Genomic DNA, 24,242 nt, shown 5'->3' with positions numbered 1-24,242 from the left:
CAGGCAAGTCAGAACAGCATTTGCCTGGAAGGAGGGAGAGGGGAGCATACGGAGGTATGGCAGAGGCTTTCTGGAACCACTTTACCTGTTCAGGTCCATGAGGATGGCACAGTATGCAGCACAAGCATAGAAGTGGGGTCAAGGAACAGGCAAAACCAATAGAAGCAGAAAAAATCAGAATAGAACCCTCAAAGCCCCTCAGCCCATTTCAGTAAAGGTTGAGAAGAATGGAGTGCACATGATAACTCATTTAAAAGAAGAGCAATAAACCTAATCCCAGGGTGGAAAACTTACCTATAAAAAGGTACCTCCACAAGGCCTGCATGGTGGCCCCAGTACCCTGGACATCCTCTCAGCTGGACCAATGCTGGACACAGCCCTGGGGATCCTCCTTTCCTCTCCTACCTCACCTCCTGTTCATTTTTCTTTCTTGTTCTTTATTTTTATTCTTTGATGTGATGATGATCTTAATGATGATAAGATAGAAGCAAAATATATACTAATTTCCATGGCTTTTGCCACTCTCTTTCCACCATGAGCGTCTACATCTCTTGGTGCTCCATTCCTCCCTTCACCAGCATTTTGAAAACTGTGCATTGCACAGTGCAGATCTCTGTAGATCAATTGTTCTGGCTTCTGTAGAACATGCTGGCTTCTTGTCCATTAATCTTCATATTTGTTGTATCCTAAAAAGGGCCATGAAAATCTGGAAATTATCTTATTTTGTTGTTCATTTACAGGCTTTCCTGCGAGAGGTCTTCCTTCAGCAGTAGAATGCACTCGCATTTGAAGACATCATGGGAGGGGCATACAAAGCACTGACACACAAGGAGAAATATTTATGGAGGTCATCAATTGTTCAGATATTCCAAATATTGCTGTCTCTGACTTCAACACATCTTAATTCAACATCCACTTATCCTCTCTCTCCACATCTGAACACAGAGGATCTTTTCTATAAATTTTGGAGTGGATTTGGATAACCATCCTTTGCCTGCTTTTAGATTAAATATGAAACATCTACCTGTCAGCAAGTATCAGAACGTGTGCTATGGAAATGTCAAATTAATTAATTAAATGCCACACTATGGGTGTAATAAAGTTATATGTGTTTTATGTAAATAACAGCCCCTAGGAATTTACAGCTGCTAAATTAGCTATAACCTTTACTTGAATTATATAGCCCCAAACTTCAGGTTTTAATTAAGTTTTTCCTTGTGCAATAATTTTCAATATGTTTCTGTTGAAGTCAAGAATCAGTTGAAAAACTCTATAAAGAAAAAATTGTAATTAACATTGGAAGATTGCAGCCACAATACCCAAACAAAGGCTGTCCTCTGGAAAATACAAGGAACTAATCACTTAGCTGGGGTCTTTCAAACCAAATGGTTTTAAAATGCAAATTCACAGACTTGGAAGCGAGGAATACCTACAAAGTTAGCAACTTCATCCTGGAATAAGTAAATCCAGAGAGATGTTAGCATCTAAATTAAGAAGTCCATCAGAATATGGACTTTTGGGATGCTATTCTGAGAAAGAGGCTTATTTAAAGCCCAGATTAATCCATTGTAACTTGAGGCCTTTTGTCTGCATTGCCAAAATGTAAAGTTTATCTCTGTGTCTTTACATAGGCAATGACAGGAGTCAGGTATCTCCAGAGAATGATGCAGATATTCAATCAGGTGAGTTACTCACTGAGGCTCTCTGTCTTTCTGTTTATTACTGAGCTCCTAGTTTTGGCACACGAATTATGTTTCCTAAAATGAGTCTGATAAATCTAAGCTCACATCTTTTAAAGTGAGTTTGTCCAACAGCTGTCTGACCTAAAAGATGTATTTTTGATCTGACATCTTCAAAGTAAGATGGGATGGTTTCAGAAGATGTACCCAGAGAGGAGTTACACTTTGGCCAAGGACAAGTCACTGAATTCAATGCAGAACGGAGGGATCTGGTATAGCCCCTAGAATAACTCTTGGTGACCTCTAAAGCAGTGAAGAATGATCAGGATGCTGAGGATTGGTTAAAATCCTTTGATTGTGTCAGCCAGTACTTCACGCACCAATCCAGCAGTGGCTTCACTGTCATACCTCAGCAATGTCCTCTCTGCCCCATGCCAATGCAAGTCATATATAATTTCTGAGGAACATTCAAACCTAAAAACTCAGTCTGAAAAGCTGATGGATTGACAACAGCAAATCTCTTTGAAAACAGGAATTTTGGCTAGAAATCTGTGTTAGTCTGACTAGCTCCAGTCACAACTACCTTGTGTTACCTGTGTGGTGAGACACAGCAGCTGTGAACCAGCACATGGGGCAGGGAGACAAATGCAGCCCTGTTGGCAGGTCATCACCTTTGGGAATACTGCCCTGCTCATGCTAACTTTAATGTAGTGCTCAGAAATCTGCTAAGGCTCTCCATCCTATGTAGCTTTTTACATTGTTTAAATTTAGACACACGCATCTTAAACTGGATTATCTTGGATTTCCAGTCTGATTGATAATAATTTTCTATTTTTTGGATTAGATTATTTTCCTATTTCATGGCTTCTCTAATTTTTACCATAAACCCAGGAAGGATGGGTTAGAGATCAGTCACCCCAAACTCATTCCCACCTTCAAGAATCCCTCTCAGTCTTGAACCAGTAATGAGCTTCATAGAGTTAGCACATTCAAATTTTTTTTCCAGGTAAGATTTCAACATTCAACTAGAAATATAAGGTCCACCAAAAGACGTGTTGCACAAGGATCCAAAACAAAGAGAAACTAAGGCACATGGCAAAGCAGACTCTACCTTTTAAAGAAAATAATTGTACCCTAACCAGTTAAATTTGGGAAAAACTCTTGATCTAAACATCAGTGAGGTCTGACAGCCTTTCAGCTCAGGAAGGAATAAATAGCTTCAGAGGAGAAAGGGTAATGCAGACTCTAAATCTATCTGATGGCGTGATTGCAGGGCTCTGATGGGAGCTCATTTATACAGGTGAGCTGCTTGGTGTAAAAACTCCCTTCATGCTCTGGATGCATCTTGAAATATACGTCACTCACAAAGCCATACCTCTTTGTCAGAAGAAAGGAAATGAGCAGAATTTTTAACTGCTCTGGCTGCTGCAAATTTAGTATTGTATTTAGAATCTACCCAGCTGACAAAGGCAAAAAAAAAAAAATAGCTTAAACTGTGAATGTAAAGAGGCATCAGATAATTGGGTGTATATCTGTCTGCAAGTCAGTTTTCGAATATGAACTTTTGCACTGTCAAGAAATCTGCTGCTTGCTAGATAGAATGGGTATTGCCTGCCTGTAAATTCTGATAATGAAAAACGTGGCATACCATGAAGTCTCTTATTAATAGAGATGAGAGAGGAGCATCAGATAGGAGGCTGATCAGGCATTGATCCTGATTTGGAGAAGAATCAAGAAAAAAATATAAAACTTGTGGGTTGAAATAAGATCAATTTATTATTGAAATGAAGTAAAATGCAATGTAATGATAATGATAATGATAATAATAATAATAATAGTAGTAGTAGTAGTAGTAGTAGTAGTAGTAGTAGTAGTAGTAATTTTAAAAGGATAGAGAGTGGGTTAAAACTCAAGAAAAACAGGTGTTGAATAGTACAATTGTATAACACCTGCTGAGTAATGCCAAATCTGTTTCCAAATGGCAATTGGCCCCCTTTCAAGTATGTTCCCCAGTTTAGATATTGGGATAGATATTCTATGATATGGAATATTCCTTTGGCCAATTCAGGTGGCTGTTCTGTGCTCCCTCCCACATTTGCTTCATGTCCTCACTGTTAGAACACAGGAAACTGAAAAGTCCTTTACTAAGAATAAAAACTGTTCAGCAACAACCAAAATGTGTGTTATCAACATTATTCTCATACTGAATCCAAAACACATCACTGTAGATATCTCAATGGATCCATTAGGGATCCATTTTCTCATCACAGGTGGATGACTGATCTGCTGGTTGATGCCATCATAACGCCTGAATTTTGAATTTTGGCCACATTTTTGTCAAACCCTTTGCTATTTGCCAGTCCTGTGTTTGCTCCTAGAGAAGTGCAATGCAGTGAGGCAGCTGGCCATGAGGCCCCACACAGCACTGCTTGTGTGTAGGAAGAAGGGTGGAATTCTCAATGGATCCATATGCCACACTGTGCTTGGAAACCATTTTGACAGTGTTCGAAAGCCTCAGCTGGGTGTGTCCAACACAGCAACACATCTTGCAGCCTTGAACTCTGCAGTTCTCCAGTTCTACATGCTTTGATATGCAATGAACTCATAATATATGTTCATGGCAACAGTGCTCACCAAGCTTAGGGCCGTGATAGCAAAGTTGAAATACTTTGCCTTCACTGCATGATCAAACAAATGTCTTGAGGAAAAAACAGAGTTGTACAGACTATCACACACCTTTAAAGCATATTTCTCAAATAATGATAAAGATTGCCTCTAGTATGTTGCTGCTAGAAATGTTCTGCCAGGTTGCTATGGCAACCTTCTGCTATGTAAATTAGTAAGAGCTTTATCACAAGATTTTTAGATTGTTGGATTTGGGGAAAATTTTGGAGTAAGAGCTGAAGTGAAAAATAAGCTGGAGAAGCATCTAAAGGGACCAATTAGTAGTTAGCCATGGTCCAGCGGCAACTGGATACTAAATGATTTTTTAAACCACAGTTTTCAACATTATTCTATTTTCCCCTCACAGTCTGTACTGGCAAAGGTGGTGGCACTTAGGTTGAAGAAATTCCCTTTTAGGCACTATGCCATTTTAAAATAATCCACTTATACTCTTGAAAGGCAGAAGTGCAGAGGTGCAGAATCTGTAAACTTAAGGCACCTTAAGAGGCTAAAAGCCAAATGAGCAACCGCAGAAAAAAAATACCTAATTCTAAGATTACCTCAACGTTGTTGAATGCTCTAAACTTTTGAAAAACACTGGAAGGTCATTTTTAACGCTGTTCTGCTCAATAAAATAGCAATGCGAGTGCCAGGGGATTCTTTTTCTAATGAGCCTCTTCATTTCAAAATGGACCATGAATTTCTGAATTTTCCGAGTCTGATCCAAAGTATATTGAAAGGCACCTGGTGACCTTAGCTGATTTTTTATTAATCCCTAGTATATTTAGGGCTGATTATTTAGTTTACAGATAGTGACGACCTACTGGTTAGAGATTCCCAGCCTCATTAGTGTTTCTCCATGAAATTGCTAGGTGTACAGACAGAATACAGCAAAATGCCCAATCCTTTTTACAGGAGACTAACAGACCCATCCAATAGTAAAGTAAAATGTAGGGGGAAAGCAGCTTTTTCTTTTTCTTTATAAAAGCAATATATCTGTGGTTGCCTGATGGTACTTCCTCATGTTAACTGTTGCTGTTATTGATACCAGGTTATTATACAGCAATAAAAGGAGAAGAATGCATTGCCCCTTGTGGATGGGTTAGCAGGTGACGGGAGCATCAGGAGCAAAAGGTGAAGTGATTCAAAGGACTTTCTGTCTGATAGTATGTGTCCATTTGCAAAACATTTGAAAACTCCTATTTTTAGATCATTGGAGAGCACAGTATTATTTTTCCTAATAGAAAACATTTCAAACAAAAAGTTTATGCTGAACTAGCTCTTTCACAAAAGTCTGGGTTTTGTCAAAAAATAGACCCTTTAATGATATAATTTAGAGTTTTTTCCAGGAATTAAAAAAATATGAAAAGAAACATGAGGGAGAGAAAAAATGCAATACAAGAACCTTTCTAGTAAAAAAAAAAAATTGAACTAAGAATGTTTTCAATGAAGATTGGAATATATAATATAACCTTTGATGTGTATATATCCATCTTAATGATGCATGAGAAACCTTTCACATACAGTTTTGCATTAGTTATTGGTAAATGCTAGGTTGATTATTTTGGAGAATTTTATGGCAAATGAAGGGGGGTTTTTTGTTTGTTTTTCCACTATATTTATAGAGACTCTGCCTACATAATTTTTCTTCCTGAAACATAGAATGGTTTAGACTATACACCAAAAAATAATGAGATTACAGGTGGAAATGCAAACACTGATTCAACACAAAATTCACAGTAATATTTTTATTTATTTAATTTTTTACTGCCTGACTTACATAACAATGTATTTGGTAGAAAAAACTTTATGTATTAAAGATATATCCTGCTATTTTAGAGGTCAAAAATGAAGCTGTCACTGCCATTTTTTATAAAAATGAAGCTGTCACTGCCATTTTTATAACATCAGGGAGATTTCTAGAAAGAGAAGAATTTATATTCCTGATATTTGGCACTAAAAAAAGCCGTATTTTTTATTGATAAAGTTGCCACCAAAATATATTGAGATTTCCCCCTGCTCCAAGTCACATATAAGTGAAATTTTCTTCTTAAAAAAAAAAATAAGAGCTTTGTGGAAATTTACCTATTAGTATTTTCTACTATTCTCCCTTTTGGAGCTATTGTTTCTTATGTCCTACAAGTTCTGAATTTTTGCCGTCTGCATATCAATAGTCTAATAAATTCAGAGTGTAATCAGTAAATATTTAATGTTTTTTAAATATGGAAGTTAAATTTAATTTTACATTTTTCATTAATATGATGCAAAAATTACTTTCTTGTTCTCATTAGATAAGAAAGGAAAAGTTTGGATAAGGAAGCATGAGGTGAGACTGCTGTCTGGTAAAAAATTCTGATTTTTCAGCCTTCTGCTTTGTATACTGGCCTGTTGTTAGAATAAAGAAGAGGGGAATAATCTAAAAGTAAAAAAGTTTTATAGGGAAAAAGAAAACAAGACATTCGTCCTTTTTTTTTAATTAAAGATGTAATAATGAAGACAGGCACATATTTTCCTCAACACTTGTATAAGAGGGTATGACAGAAAATTCAGATGCTTCAAACCTATATTAAAGGACTTGACTTTTGTAAACAGTATTCCAGCATGGAGGGCTTTGGAATTACAAACAACCAGGTAGGAAAACGCAAGAAATTGGGGAAGAGAGGAGGTTGTTGGTATTAGGATCAAAGTTGCCAGACAGCAAGATAAGTGAGAGTCTGGAGGAAGAACTTTGAGATTTATTGTGGCCCTTTAGAAAGTTACCAGCATAAAAAAACTAAGGTCATTCATCAGAAAAATCACATTTCTGAGCGTATCAAAACTAAAGTGATGTTTCAATCAGCAACAAATCAAGGATGATGAAATCTGGTGTCATCCGTGTCATTATTGATATCAGATGACATTTCCTAGGTCATAGCATTTGACATTGGTTTGGCAGCCTTAATCTGAAACCCAGGTGGTCTGTTTGTCTGAGTTTGGAATAATGATTAATCAATAAGAATCAGGCACCTTTAATGGCTTCAGTGATATTCTGCAACTTCCTGGGCACCCTCCTGGATCTGATAAGTCTTGCAGGTAGAAGCCAACAACTATTTGACATGACTGAGCTCATCAAACTTGTAAAATGCTTCTCTGACAACTCAGATTATTTTGAAGAGAAATTTTGGTACCTTTCCATGTAGACATGGACAGCTCCAAAGCTTCTAAAACATGTTTTCTTCTACATTCTTCTACATTCATGTATGCTCCATGGTACACTTTGGGTGCTAATCACATGAGATGTCATTCCTGGGATAACGTTTAAGTTCACTGGATCCCCCTTTAATGTGTGAAGTCTCTACATTTTATGTAGAGACTCTCTTCCCATTTCCCCACTGCATACTGAATCATCTCAGATCTGTGATAGCTATCCCAAATCTCATTACAAAGTCAAGCAAAGAGAAAATCAAGGCATACCGTAATGCTAATTAACTAAATCAGGCTATAACTGTATCTGCTTCCCCTTTGCTGTTCAGATATGCGAGTAAGAGATGTTCCCAGCTAATTATATAAAAGCTATGGCTTGCACTATTGCTTAGTGTACTCACTGAGCCAAAGCCCCAGCAGAGGTAGAGCTAATGGATACAGCACTAATTCCTGCTGTCACACTTTGAGAACCACTTCCTCTCAGCTTTATGTCCTCCATGTCATCAGTCATAATTGCCTTTTGCATATGGTCCCATAATCGATTTTGAATTAATGTGGTCAGTGGTTCTTTGCAGGGTGGGCTCCTGACAGTGAGTGTCTGCTGCTTATTAGCAGAGGTTCCTATGCAAGATGTGAAGCTCAGAGAGGTCAGTACTATGCTGATTTGATTTAAATATTAAACAATCTATTCGTGTCATCCTCTCCTCTGACTGGAAATCAATGGAGCTTTACTGCTCTGAAATGGAAAGGCTATCTTGACAAATCAGGTCTTTTCTGTGTGCAATTCAATTAATACAGTACGATGAATTATACATAGCCAGTGAACAAGATGTTTGACATGGTCATAGAGCTGCAGATGAGATTTGGTAGGTGACCTACAGGCTCAGATCCTCCTCAGTGCATAAAGATACAGCTCTCATTGTGGATTATGATATCCAGCAGACCTCACAGCTCTCCTTCCATCAAGATGCTGAAAGCTCTCCCTCTGTGTTCATAATTAATATGTTCTATATGTAACAGAATAACTTGCATGATTAACAGCTCCCCTTTCACATACATGACTGCCTAAAACTAAACAAAGCATTTATAATGACAGAAAAAGGGCAAAGCAGATAGCAAGGTATTATTTTCACTCCTTGTTTCAGCTTTGATACAACAGAGATAATTTCTTTAAATAATGATTTTTAAAAAGCACATTATTTGCATTCCATTTAAATGCCCTATGCTTTAGCAGTTGAATAGAATGCTACCATCCTTTTTTTTTATACAAGTGAAGCAGAGAATTCTGATTCTGATCTCACTCTGCTAAGTCAAAATCGACTTTACAATAAGAAACAAAGCACAAAGGGCTGAATCTCAAGGCAGAAGTGCCAAAGTGAAGCTGTAAGGCATTAATATTAACCTGCGGTTAGATTTTGAACCCTGAGACATAAAAAAAAATCCCAGGATTTATAAGGTTTTGTTTATTCACAGGTACTCAAACCAGACAGAATTACCAGCTCAGAATTACTGATTAAGTCTCTTTGCTAATCACCAGATAATCATCGTTCTGAATTTATGGTAACTATTTTTGCATATTTTTCTGGAATTCTAATTTTATACTTAACAAAAATAATTCAAGACCTGGATAGATATGATGTTAGTCCTTCCAATTCTGGTAACAAATGATGCAGGTGATTTTATTATCATCTGCCCAGGGCTGATTGCTTGTGTGTGTTTACTCTGGATTTCATATAATTACTGCTACTTTTAGAATAAACAGATTTATAAAAGAAACAACATGCATATTTCAGATAGGAACATATTTTATTACCTACATGATAGATCTCTGGACTTAATGAAGATATTCTTACTGTAGGAGTAATAAACAGTATGGTATTATCTGTATAAATTGGGCGATAGAAGAATAAAATCCCATAAAATGTTGCTGTTTTTCAGGAAAACAACATTTCTTCTTCTGTACCTCTGAATTCATAATATATGTTATATAATTTGCTACAGAAAATCACTTCTGCAGCAGAATACCCAGCTGTGTCCTTAAAGCAAATTGTTTCATAGGGGAACAGTGCTCTCCAGTGATCAAAGAAGGGAACTGTTTTGGTCATAAACCAGGTAATTTTGGTATCCTTTATTTTTTAAGCTTTATCTCCTTTTTTCCAGTGATTGGTGGAGTTATCTTCTATATAAATATTTGCATTTTCACTTCCAGATTTTTTCCCTTTTCTTAATATTTCTTGTGAGGCTAATTGTTTTATACACTTAGTTCTCCTTGAAATTCCCACATCTCCCCACATACACTTCTGAGAACTTAAAGCATTTCTCTGCTAAATCACATGAGTATTAGCAAAGTTTTATTTACAAAACTCGTAATCATTTTTGTTATTGAAAATTATAAACCTATGACTAATTAATCATGACAGTTATTGGAAGTATTCAATTCAAAGTAGTTTGGTTAATGTTTTATTGAGAAATAAATTCCTGCAGGATTGTCAACTAAAGAACTACAGAGAACCTTATGCGAAGTTTTGCTAATCACATACTCCTAAAGTTTAAGGGAAAAGAAAAAAAGGATAAATCTTTGTTTTCCTGTCAATCTTGTATCTTTCTAGGACTGAAATATTAAAAACAAGTGAAGTACATGTGCTTTATATCAATACACTTAAGCCAGTGGAGAAAAGGAACAAGACCCATCTTGACATTTTACGCCTCCATTTGTCAGCTGGTAAGCTCAGGCTTCTGCTGTACTCAAAAGAGATAAATTGCCACTCCATCCCTTTCTAAGAGATGTGAGAAGAACCATCTTCCAGAGATAACTTAGTGACTACAGAATGAGCCTGAGTACTAGTGCAAATGTCCACCTGTAGATGATGATGATGACTAGTTGAGATGAATGCTGGTAGATATGATTCAAGGTACTAGATTCTGGACCAAGAAAATAACCCAAAAATTGAGGAAAAATCCTCAGTAAAACCAGAATCCAAAGCCATATTTTGCAAAATGTGTTTTAAACACTGAAATAGAATAGATTCATTATTATACTCTTTTTCAGTTGCCTCTATTTTCATGCAGAAAAAGAGGCAACTGAAAAAGAGTATAATAATAAATCTATTCTATTTCAGTATTTAAAATCTATTCTATTTCATTATTTGAAACTGCATCTTAGCATTTTCCAATCCTGTCAGTGTGAAAATACTAAGATGCAGTTTCAAATAATGTCACAACAGTACAGCCTACAGCCAGGTAGCTCTTCAGAAACAGGACAACACTGTTCCATGCAGAAATTTTCTTCTCGTGACTTTCACTAACTCTGAGCTATGGAGCCAGTTCCTTTTGAATCTTCAGCCTATTGAAAGCACAAATATCTACTGGAGAGTATGTGGTTGCATTCTAAATAGCAATGACTGCATAATTTTCAAGTTTCTTAGGATCAGAATTCAGATGCCATTTCTGGATTAGTACAGCAAACTGCACTAGGGTGGATCTAAAGCATGAAGCAGTTGGTGTTGAAGCCTCAAAATCCTCATCAAGTGCACTTCTGAAAGTTTGACCTCAGTTGGGTTCCTGTGTGGCCCTACAGACTGAATGACCAGATTGTATTAGCTGTGTTAGACACACTTTCTCAAGCTTGGTTTCAACCAAAATGAATCCAGTTTGAGTATTCCACTGCAGACTCTCCATTGTAAACCACACTACAATGCAGAACAAAGTGGAACAGAAGAGAATTATTAGGAGATATTTTCCTGATATGGACTACATGAATTTGAACACATACAGTTGTGTATTTGAACACATACACTTGATGTTGCATGAGTATTGCTAGATTTTATCTTTAAAATGCTGATGGGACATTTGGAAGCCATTAGAGTTTACAAAGTGATGATGTTCCTCCTAAAAGCACCTTTAAATAAAAAAAATTACATCCACACCCATGTGTGCACTATATACAATATCTTTGCTTTGTAGAGGGTGTTTTTATAAAAGTTACAGTTAAATATCTAACACATATCTATTAATTTTCCAGCTTCACTTTTTGAAAGACGATTTGAAATATTTTAAAACAGGCCTTGTGAAATCTGCCTTTAAAGCTATTGTTCATTAAATTGTTTTAGTTGGTAGTAGAGACATTTCAAATGTCTTCCTAAATACAATAATGCATATTTACTATAAATTTGGTTTTACTGTATATTTGTGTTTACTCTATTAAAAAGTTTTTGTGTGATCAGCCTGCAGACCTAGAAGAGATCTTGTATCACTAGCAAAATTATATCTTTCTCCTAACCTATTATGAGAAATACCTTTCAAATTCAAAGTCAAGCTTTTGTTGCCAGATATCACAAAGATGGCATTTTAGGAAAATACAGTTGTTTTAACCATGATGTTTTAAGGACAAAAGAGAGGCAAAATATATGGGATGATATAAGGAAATAAGAGGCAATAAATACTGTCATAACACCTATGCTTATGCTGCTTACACCTATTTTTTGTCCCAGACAAACTGGCATAGTTCTAGCCATGTTCATACTTTTACCAGCCAGAACTGTGGCCACAATAAATCTTTGCTTTGAGAAAAATTCTTGGATCCTGCAAACTGCCATGTTGTAACTAGCTATTGCTGGGTTCGTGACCAAAAGTGTTCCAGGGTCCATTCTAAAACTTAATAGAAAATAGAATCATTTGGCAAAAGCCATGTCCATACCTGGCCCACTTTAGTTTTTTGGGTTTCTGGGGTTTTTTAGTATTATTATTTTACTAGTATAACTTGAGACTTCCTCACACAGTGCTACCAAAGTTTTAATCTCTGCACATTATTCTTAGTCAAGGTCCCCTGTTTATATACATGGAAAGCCACTTTGAAACACAAATGCATGGGTTTGGGGGTACTTGTTATTTCTGTCATCTCCTTAGCTTTATAGCAATAGGCATTCTCTTTAAAAACAAAATCTTGAATAAATATCATAATTTCACTAATAGCTCAAGGGAGGTGGTCACAGCACCAAGCCTTTCAGAGTTAAGAAGTGTTTGGACAATGTTCTCATGCATGTGGTGTGATTCTTGGGGTAGTTCTGTGCTGGACTTCAGTAATTAGGAGCTGGACTTCAATAATCTTTGTTGGTGTCTTCCAATTCAGGATATCCTGTGATGATTCTGTGATTCAGTCAAATGAGATATCTTCAACTGAGGAGTTTTTTCCTGAATATTCAGGTAGTTGAAAACTATAGACAAACAAACCAGGAAAGTGATTCAGAGACTATTTTTCTCAAAACTCCTTTCCTCCTTGCTCACTCTCTCTCATTCTTCCTCTCCTCTTCCTCCTTTGACTATTCCAGTGAGTTTTGTTCAGTCTTCTTCATTCTTGCTTTCATTGCTTTTGTGGGAGTTACCACATTTCATCATTAAAGATTGGTGATATGTGTCTTTTTTTTAAATAGTGATTTCAGCATCAAAAAGAAAGAAATATCTTTCTCATTCACAAAGAAGTAGAATAGCACCCTATGACTTTGCAATAACTTATGAATCATTAAATGGTATCTTAAAACAATACTGAGAAAAAGAAGAAAAAGAAGAGACAAGAATTCAGAATTGGGTTTTCCTTGTGGATCTTATTCTCTGAACAATAAAGACAGTTCCTTTGAAGAAAACCACTCTAAAAAGAGATTTCCAGGATCTCTACTGAGAGTTCAGAAATCTTCATCCTTGATTCCAGTAAGATATTAGCTCATCCAAAAGCAAAGTATAGCACAAAATCAGGTCTCTTCTGAGGATCTGTTTGTATTCAGCATAGTCAAATTTTTTCTGATGCAGACATAAGAATGTAGTTGCCTGTCACATGTAATTTGTGATCTGAAAATGTTACAGAACAACTAACTTGCTCCCATCTTAGGTATTCACATATGTTGAATTAAAGAAAGATAGATGAAGGTTATTTTTTCATTTTCTGATAACTGTGATCATATCAAATATGTCCTTGCATCTTAAGAGGAATTATATTCAAATTTCATTTTGCATTTGTTTTGTTAATAAAAGAAGTATATTGACCATCTAACCTTTGAAAATATAACTGATTTAGACAATTAGTTTTGGGGTGAGGGTCCCTGTTTACCAATATCTGTGGTCCTACTTAAATATAAGTTATAAAAATAATCCAATCAAGTCAATAAGCATCAAGGCTGATACTCTTTACTCCCCTTTAGTTATTTCTGTGGAATATGGATGGTCTAACCTTGGCAAATTTAGTCTCTTACTCTAAAAGTTGTTTCTCAATTTAAAATGGTTTCCTGCAGTGACCAGGAATATTTCTTAGTACTTTGTCTTCATTTTGGTGTTGCTAGAACTCGCTAGCAAGCAACCATTGCCCTCCCACTGCCTGGTGAGCAGTGCTTAGGCAACAATTTTTGTAAAGTCACAACTTCAGAACTTCCAGTTTTCCACATTCCTTCCTAAAAACAACTCAGACAGCCATCTGATTCATGTCTAGAGGTGAGCTCATTCCCCTCATCACCATGCACTGCCATCTCACACGTAACAGCTCAGTCTCAGAACCATCTTTACAATGATTTTCTAAGCTCTTAAAGAGCTTGCAGACAATAATCCTCCCTTCTGCCACTATTCACACTCCATACTCATATATATAAGTGGTCCATTTGTCCATAGCTTAATCCAGGTTTAAAATTCCATGAATCTTAACTCACATGGTCAGTCTCCTTACACCACTCCTTTATGCCTTCATATATTCTCCATATCAATTTTCTGTCTGCACTGTAATTCCCAACTGCAATGTCTTAGTGTTCAAAGTTTATAGTACTTGACAGCTACTGGTAGCTATGAGTGCCACAGAATTTTGGAAGTTATTGAGAATTGTTGCTTATGTTTCATTGTGGCTCAGTATACACAGAATTTTCCCACTACATTTTTTTTCTACATTCACTCTCATTAGTAATACCACCAAAGTCCTCTTACATGGATATTCTGAGAGTTTTCTGTCTGTATCTCAAAAACTGTTATTGATTATATTAGGTAAATTTAAAAACCAGTAGCATTTTGAAAATTCTGTTTCTAATCTTATACCCAGATGTCACACAAGCTTTATTTCTTGGGTTACTCTGTATACTAAAAATCACATGGAGTGTACTGAGCTTTATATTTTCTTATGATTACTAATTTATATGCACTATTTGTTTCTTGCACATCTGCTCTTTACACTATCCACAGCTTGTGTACTTTTATTCCGTTATCTTTATTCTGACTAGTTCAATTACAGTTCTGTTTGTCTTTCTTTTGATTTTCAGCTTTGATATCAATGTTCATATTTTGTGCCAAAGACTGAAAAATTCTCTGAAGTTAAAAGATTTTAACAGCAAGCCAAAACTATTGGAAAAAGTTTTTATAATTTCAAGTATTCTGATGAGGTTTTGTAAAAGGTAAAATTGAAATATGCATCAGATTCAGTTTTTAAAGTACTTCAGCACTTGCATTATCAAATCCTATTGTCTTGAAATTAGATCAAATTGCTGAAGTGCCTGCAGCAGATTTAAAAAATGCATCATAGGCTCCAGAGTCATTCAGTGAATGCCTGTACTGCAGATGAACTATTTATGCCCCAAAAGTTGCACAGAGATCCACCAAGGCTCATTTATTCCCCACCTATTAAACCACTCTTTGCAGACCAGTGTGATACTATGATTTAGCCATTTATACGTTTAAGTTTGTACTGGGGAAGGGGAATCTCAGCCCATCCCACTCCTACCAGTTTGATGCCAGTGCCAAACCAGGATGCCAAGCACATGGAGAGGGACTGCAGGTCAGCAGGAGAGCACCTGAAAGGCAGCACAAAGGAATTCCAGCCACTCCAGTCAGTAAGGCAACTTCATCAGTGCCCTAACTCAAATGCCTCTATGAAAATGCACATCACATGGGGAAAAAACAGGAGTTAGACACATGCACACACCTGCAGAGCCACAACCTTGTTGGCATCATGGAGACATGATGGGATGGCTCCTATGACTGGGCATTGAAATGGAAGGACACAGATGCTTTAGGAAGGACAGGCAAGGAGACAAGGAGGAGATGTCACCCTCAGGTGTCACTCAGCTGAAGCCCATGGTGCTTTCTTTGGAGGTGGATGAGGAGCCAACAGAGTTTGTTGGTCAGTACTAAAGGGAGGAAATGGACAGATGTCATCATAGTGAGGGTCTGCTACACGCCACCCAACCAGGAAAACCAAATGGATGAGGTCACCTATAGACAGATAAAAGCAGCCTAATTGTTCACAAGCCCTATCCCTGATGGGGGGTATAAACATCCCCATACCTATTGGAAGGACAACAAAACAGGGCATGGCAGTCCAGGAGGTTCCTGAAATGCATTGAAGGCAACTTCCTTCTCCAAGGGATAAAGGAGCCAGCAAGGAGAGGTGATATGCTGGACCTTGTTCTCATCAACAAGGAGGAGCTGACAAGGATTGTGAAGCAGCCTGGGCTTCAGTGACCACGAAATGGTGAAATTTGAGATCCTTAGGGTATTGGGGAGGTCACACAACTCACTTCCCTGGAGTTCAGGAGAGCAGATTTTGTCCTCTTGAGGTACTGCACTTGGTAGAGCCCAATGGGATCTAGTAGAATGTGTGGACCATAGAGGGTAGAATTAGATGATTATTTATTACAGTCTGCAGTCACTGTGACCCCTTGTTCGGCTTGGCTGAGGTGAGCTGGTAAAATAAGGAACATGAATGATGTCCAACAAAAAAAAATACTTCAATAACAAAATAACAAACATGGAAACCTCAGAGTGTCGGGACAAGATCCAAAGACCAGGGGGGCATGACCCCACAACCAGGTATAGAGGGTCTTTTGAGGGCAAGGGTCCAATCACAAACACCAACTCAGAACATGACATTTGTATCACATAATGAATCAACTGAGAACAAGAACCAGAAACCTGACCAAATATAGGATAGTTCTATTTACATACTGACTACCACAACCCCACTCTTCTCACCATGGCCTGGCTAGGTGTGCCCCCCTCAGTATCCTGTTTCCCATGGACTTCTGTATCTGCTACTGAGACAAAACCACTATTCAACCTGGCTGGATGTGACTCCATAATTGTTAAGGTCTCTTCCCAAAACCATTCTATGATTCTGTGATTACAACACAGCCTGAAGTACAGATGACTCTTCATGTGTAAATGATTGCAATAGATGCCATGGTCAAATCAGCCTAAAACTATATTCCTCACAAACGTTTCTCACAGTTAAGAGGTGATGTTTTCAAAGAGTTGAGAGCTGAATGTCCTTTGACAGGAGCAATTTTCTTTGTTCACACATAATTTTCACATGGAATGTGCATTCACAGATGAGAGGTGTTTGATTTCTGCAGTACTTGAATCCTTCTCATGGCCATGTGTACAGTGCTATACTGTAGCTCTAATGTTTTAGAGTCTACTATGCAACTGGAAGAAGAATTATTGCTACTGATTGGATTCCTGAAGACAGAAGTATCAGGTTGTCCTACAGACGATTAAGCTAATGAAACATGATTTTTTTTTTCATATTTGAGTCCTAATTCATTTATGTCAGCCACATCACCCTGGTAAAATTACCTCTTCTCTGCAGCAGATGATCCTTTATGAAATACACATATAAGAAGAAAAAAGCATGCATTACTGTGGAACTACATGCATATGAAATGGCTGCTTGTTACTAAAGGGAATGTGTAATGGCTGATTTCACACTCCATTGGCCTCAAATGAGGTACTGTTTTGGCCCTTTCTCCCTTTAGTCAATACCACTTTCAGTAAATTTGTAGAGATATCATTAATTATCTTCAAGAATTCCACATAGCTTTCAGTGAGATTAAAATTGCCCAATATATTTCAAAATTATCAAGAAGGGACTGACATACAAACTTAGTGGAATAGACTTCAAATTAATCTCATTACATCAGGAAAAAGATGCTATTTTTTCCATTAATAACAACCATTATCAGGAATTCTTCTGAGTACAAACACGGTATAAAATGTATCAAATTGAACGTAGGAGTCCTCTGTTACTGTGGGATGAACATTAAGTTTATATATAAAGAGTTATAACTTTAAAAACAAGGAAACAAAAAGGGAAAAAACCCAAAAATCTGAATTTGTTCCAGTATGTGCTTGATTTCTCTTCTCTATTTGTTGAGTTCCTGAATAAGTTATTCACCCACAGTTCCCAAAGTGTGATATTTTCCTGCAAACAAAACAATAAAACAATACCAGAAAATGTTTGGATATTTTCTCTTCTTTTACCTAGAAACCCTTCATATGTTTTATTTATATTTTTTCCATCCCAAGTAACACAAAATCAAACATTTATTATGTGCATTTCCAAGCAAGATGCTGAAGGCAGAGCTCCCAGAAGCCTCTGTGTTAACATCTAAAATTTGAAAAGACAGAGATTTAAGAGAGACTATTTGGAGCTTACTCTTGATCTGTTGACAAAAAGCAAGCAAAGCAGGAATCCTAACTTTAACTTCTCAGCAGTGGTAATTTGAGACAAAGAAATGATCTGGCACAGAGGGGAAAGAAGGTCCAGTTGCAAGAAGGGGTTGGAAGCTGGAACCAGAAGTGTCAGAGATAAAACACACCTTGCAAGGGAGTGAAGTTTCATGCTATAGTAGGAGTCCTAGTAAAATATATGTATTGTATAAGTGGCCTTGTCCCGATCCTAGTTGTTCTAAATGGGCTGCAGCTGTGGCTAGTGAAGATAACTGGGATAAAAGGGGGTGGGTTGGCTGGTTAGGGAGAGCCTTGGAGGAGCTCTGATGAAGAAGCAGGAGCAACTCAGAAGGTATGGGACTCTAGAAATGTGGTACTAGCAATATGAATACAACATCATGCCTTGGCGAAGAGGTGAGAAGCAGCCTCAGCGTTGCCTTGTAGGCATCCAGGAACAGGAGCCCTCAGGGGCCCAAGCTCAGAGGCCACCTCTGTGTGACAGAGCTGGCCGGGGGGATGCAGCCCCAACTGGGCTGAGGCACTCATGGAGCTGCTCCTGGGACTGGCGCTGGTGCAAGTGTATCCAGGGAAAGTCCTTGTGACCCATATCTGCAGACTACATGTAGACATATGTATTGTGATGTGGGACTTTAGGCAGGCATTGTTCATTAATCATTTTCTGTTAGATTTAGGCACAAATGTGCTCAGCTTTCCTTGAGGGGTACCATAAAAATTCTCTAGCACAAGCTTCTTTAGAAAGAAGCTTTATTCAGAGGATGATTTTCAGCTAGTTTTTGTCAAGCCTCTTTAGAAAGAAGCTTTATTCAGAGGATGATTTTCAGCTAGTTTTTGTCATAACTGTTCTCTGTCAGGAGAAATAGTCCTGATAGGCTAACAAATAGTTTGTTAGCCTTTATGGTGAGAGATATTTACCAATCCCCCATGTAAATTTGTGTGGTTCTGCAGAAGATCTTCATTGAAGTTTAGCATTACTATATATAAAAATGGCAAAATGCGTGGGTAAGTTGAAAACAACATTTTTTAAATAAAATCAGGATTATCCTTCAAGTAGGATAAGAGCTAGGTAGCCAGTGTCAAACCTAGAGACCAAGAAGGTCACTGTGCTGGCTACTGGATGAGCCATGGGGTCCCAGGCAGCTGTTGGGGACACCATTGGCACTGGGGTCAGCTCAGACACCCATTTGTGTGTGGGTGACCATGAAGCAAATGAGGCCATGGCATCTGGGACCAGTTGCCAGGCAAGTCTAAAAGTACAAGCCAAGTGTGGAGGGCTCCATAACATGCCCTTAGACCTCACAGTCATGCAATTTTGTGGTCAAGGTCATGTAATAGCTGACATTTGTACTCCTCATGTAAAGCTATTTTATGTACCTGATGTTTTTTCTATTCAGTTTATCACAAAGTGTTTCTAACTAGTGGAATAGTTTCAGCTAAGTGAAACTCAACTGAACTCTTCCTCCATGTTCACATCTCCTTTGCATATGGAATACAGAAAAAGTAAATTCCCCCTAGCAGAGGAATATAGTGATGCTTTCTAGGGAAAGCTAATGCTTTCCTATTCCTTTTCTATTCTTACCTACCTTATGTCTCAAAAGTATTCTACACTGGTATCCAGACTTGCCATTTATCTACCATCCTCAGTCATAAAGAAAATGTTTGATGTGAATGAAGGCTTCCAGGGATTCCTAGAGGAAACTTGTTTTCCAGAGAAATAACTAATGCCATAATGGAACATCATGTACATTGTTATTTAAAGTCAAGTAAAATACATCATGCTAGAAACATTATTCCACTTTTGAAAACTTGAAATTCAGAAGCCCAGGAAAGGGGCACTAAAGGAGACAACAACTATTTTAGCATGATTTTGTGGTACAATGGTTGTGGCTATGCTTGGCAACAGATTTTTGGGGCCTGCATTAACACAGGAGTGCAGGCAGAGTCCTGCTTACAGTCCTCTTTATCTTAACGACTATATTATTTCTCTCACAACAAAAAACCAAAAAAGTATCTAAAAATGTGGATAAAATTCCTCTTCATTTGAATCAGGGATAGCTATAGCAGCGACATCTTTATGGAATAGAAATTAAGGAGCAGTGTACAGCACCAGATACCATTTTCCTCATGGATTTGAGAAGCAGCAGCCTGAGTAATTTGCTGCCTTCTGTCTTGTGGTAACTCTTGCACCCTGCATGAGCTAACTTTACACTGAAAATGCATTTGTCATTTTATCTGACAGTCATCTCTCAAGGATTGTCAGCCTATTGGTCTCCTTTTCAGACCAACAATCTGCTACCCTACTGAGGGTACTCTCCACTCCTACCAAAGGGTAATTAAGATTATTCTGTCTGAATGCTTCTTTTCAACCCTAGAAAATTTGAAATAAACTACTACATGAAAAGTGCTCACATAGGTATATAATTAAATCCTTTAGTAATAATCCCTTTATTTAGGTCAGTGCAATATCTTATGAGAAGAAGACCTGCAGCTCACAATTTGAAGTCTTGGCAATTACTCTATTCAGGAAAACCACTGTGCCCACACAAAGCCTTCTCCAGATGGAAGCAAATGCAAAGATTTGGCCTGATCATTACTTGGATAGGACGTGCACTGACTGCACTTGCATCAGGGACTGTATCACTCAGTAGCTTTCCACATCAGCTAAAATTATGATTTAGGGTATGGTATTCTTGAATATGCTGCATTCATTAAAGACAAGACATATTACTGAAGGATACCAAGTGAGATTATTTTTTTTTTCACCTAATTTTCCACAACATAAATAACCTCAGGGCTGTTGATCTCCTTTCACCTCCTTACAGTGTCTCTGTATTTTCTCTTGCATGCAGGATTCTTCCCTGGCCTCACTCCTACACAGATCTGCAATGCTATTTTCCCTGGCAAATAGCTGTCATATTCCACTCTAGAACAAACTGCTCCTCTTTGATGGGCATGGTGCTATTTCCAAATGAAGTTTGCTGGCTCTTATATTATTCTCCAGGGTGAAATGAGATATATAGTCACATAACAGCAAATGGAATGTTTTCACCAGAAAACAGCTTTGGTAATTTTCTCAGGTGAACACCTTAACTTCTGGTTGCCAGATCTTCCTTATGAGATGTGCTTATAAATTCCATACAGGCCCTCTAGTATTCTTCTCAATAATCATGAGGCATTTACACCAAATGAACAACACCAAGGAAAAACGAGGCACTGAAAGGCTGGATATCATTCATAGTATTGTTATTGCACTAGTTTCTAGCACACTATTAGCCTAACTTAATTAGCATTCTGCCCAAACAATTCAAAGGCACAGTTTGTGAATTAGCCAACACAATGTACACTTTCAGTATAGTTTGAATATTGCTGCCCTGAATTGGAAGCAAAGACAGTTTAATAGCAAGGACATAGCCAGATTTTACTCCCTGGTCTCAGAATCACAGCTACTGTCCCAGCCTAAATGTCCCCTTAGGATCAAGTGATCATTTTAGTACATAGCCATGCACAGTGTAATAGTAAAAGATTGTAATAAGCAATTTGTCTATGTGTCTAACCATCCCAGACAGGTATCATTTACACACATGGTAGATGCAATTTTAGTTTAAAAATCTATCATAAATGGAGATACCTTGAAAAATCCCTGAGAAGTCAGGTAGATGAGTCTTTGTTGGACCCCTTGAAATCCAGGGGAGGTATAGGTGTCCTCTGGCCCCAGAACTAGGTATGAATGTTTCTAAAAAAAGTCTACATCTGTTACACAGCAGCAAGGTAAAATTAGGTTTTCTGTAGCAAAAGTAAGAATGGAGAGATCTTGCAAGAGGTCTAGAAGAATCTCTGAGAATTTCTGAGTCCCAAATTAAGACATTTCCATTTAGTTGTCTACGTGGACTCGTAGGAGTTGATACATTATTATTTTGTGATTATTGTCATGTGAAAATATGACAATAAGCACAAAATAGCCAAGATATTCCACAGAACTGACATAAATGGCAGTAGACTTATGGAAGACATCTTGTCTCTCTGGATGAGTAACTGGGAGCCATGAATAGCTAAGCAACTGCATAAAAATGCAAATATTTTCCCATAACTAGTACTTTCTATGAACATAAAATAATCAGACCATATAAATGGTCCATGGAAAAATGTGTGATGTAGTTGACTTTCAGCATTCTATTGACCAACCTGAAGGTCACAGAGCCCAAGATGGAAGCAAAATTATGCTTTATACTTTTAGCAAAATCTGGGGCTTTTTCTCTTTCTTCTAGCTTCAGATCTCAGCTAGAGAATATGGTAACACTAAGGCACAAAACAATGAACTGGAATAACTTGGAAAGACTTTTCTTATTTAAAATTTTAGTATTCAAACTCTGGTGTCAGCAGTGGAAGAAAAAAAGTGTTTGTTCAAGATAAAGCTATAAAGGCAGATAGTGTTGAAAATAAATGTAGTAAAAAAGGACAAAAGACACATTTTTGTAAAAGAAAGCAACTTTTTATAGTCATTAATTACTAATTATTCCCTAGCAATCAATTAATAGAATAGTCAAAGTTGTTAGTATAATTTCCTATTCATGAGGAATGCCAAGTAGGAATGATCACTTACCATTTGCATATCATTGAAATTAATGCCACTTTCATGTATAAAGAATACAATAAAAAGTTTAAAAAATTAGACTTTAAGCTATCAATTGTAAATTCATTAGCAGCTTTCTCATAATGCTTTAAAGTCAGAAAGATTCATAACAAGATTGAATTTCAGGATCTTTGACAATCATTTTCCATTTCAGGACAAAAGAAATTGCTGTCCATAGCCACTACACAAAGGAGAGTTTAGCCTACCCAGGCCAATGGTCATTTTATTTTCAACTCACCATGTGCTATGCTATCCAGTCTTTTGGAAGGGTGATTTAATTTACATCATTGTGGATGGAGAAACACATCCAGATTTAGCTTTGAGCCACCCTGAACTGCCTCTGATAGCCTGGGTATCTCTAGTGCCCTTAGTGGAATCATAATAATGAAAATAAATTAATAAATAGCTTAGTGTGTATTGCTCCCCAAGGGAAGGGGAAGGTGACAGTGAGGCAGGCAGGGCACTGTCCCCTCCAACACAAGGGCAGTTTTACAACACTCAAACAAGAAGAGCAGAGCAGGCTGCTGACGGAAACCAAAGTCAACCAGCAGCAGTAACAACCAAACATCTCTATAGCTCCCTTCTTATCTCCCAACAGGATGATATGGGTTACAGCTGCACTTTGAGCATAGGCACCCACAGAGAGGGGTCTTGCAGAGCTTGTAGGCATACATGGGCCCTGACATGATTTTCTGGAAAATACGTCATAAATGAAAGAAAAATTCAACATGTAACAATAGTCATAAAAAAAGATTATGATATATTTCTGAAGTCTGAAAGACCAAAAATATTTGTACATTTGAACTCATTAATCTGATGTATTCATGGATTGATCCAATGAGGTCACTCCCTAGATTCCATCAATGAAACCCTGAAACAATCAATGATTAGAAGTGACATACAATGAGCAATTCAGGAAATTGCCCTTTTTCCTCTCAGCCCTGCCTCCACAAGGACAGGCAGCCATCTCCTACTAAGGGGTTGAATATGGATCTCCAGTTTATCAGTATTCTGCAAGTTAGACTGCTCTGAGAAGTCTGTGTACATGGAAGCAGCTGTAACAAGCAAGGTAGATGTCCCTCCACTGATCAAAGTCAAGGGTACTTGGAGCTCAGAACCTGAAACTGCAGAGCATCTTGCAGCTGCAATGACTCCAGGACAATCAATTTTGTGGGGTGTAATTCTATATCATAATAGCACTAAAAGTGGTCCTCTAACATCTTGGACAGAATGTAATTTTTTGAGAAAGATATGTTTAAGTTGCAATACAGCAGTAATGACTGGAGTGTTCTTCAGGGCATCCCTGATAATAAACGATTTCTGTGGCTTAAATTATGAAAATTCCAAGTTCCATTGCTGCCAGATTAATTTACAGGAAAATGTAAAGACAGAAAATGCTTTATTTTAGATCTGAGTCAGAAACAGAAACTCATGGTGAAAGAGGCCTATTAAGTACAATGGGGTGAACTCAGCAATCTTAAACTGATAGTAAGAAAGCTGGAAAAATTCTCCAGGGGAACTCAATTTATCCTCTTAGACACGACAGATTTAGGCTGAAGAGTTCTTTTAATGATGGATACTTACTTAGAAAGTGGAAA

Source organism: Melozone crissalis, unplaced genomic scaffold (genome assembly GCF_028551555.1).
Source record: "Melozone crissalis strain CALT ecotype California unplaced genomic scaffold, PUWL_Pcris_2 ptg000002l_1, whole genome shotgun sequence".
In the NCBI taxonomy this organism is placed as follows: domain Eukaryota; kingdom Metazoa; phylum Chordata; class Aves; order Passeriformes; family Passerellidae; genus Melozone; species Melozone crissalis.
Note: the sequence above shows the minus strand (reverse complement) of the source record.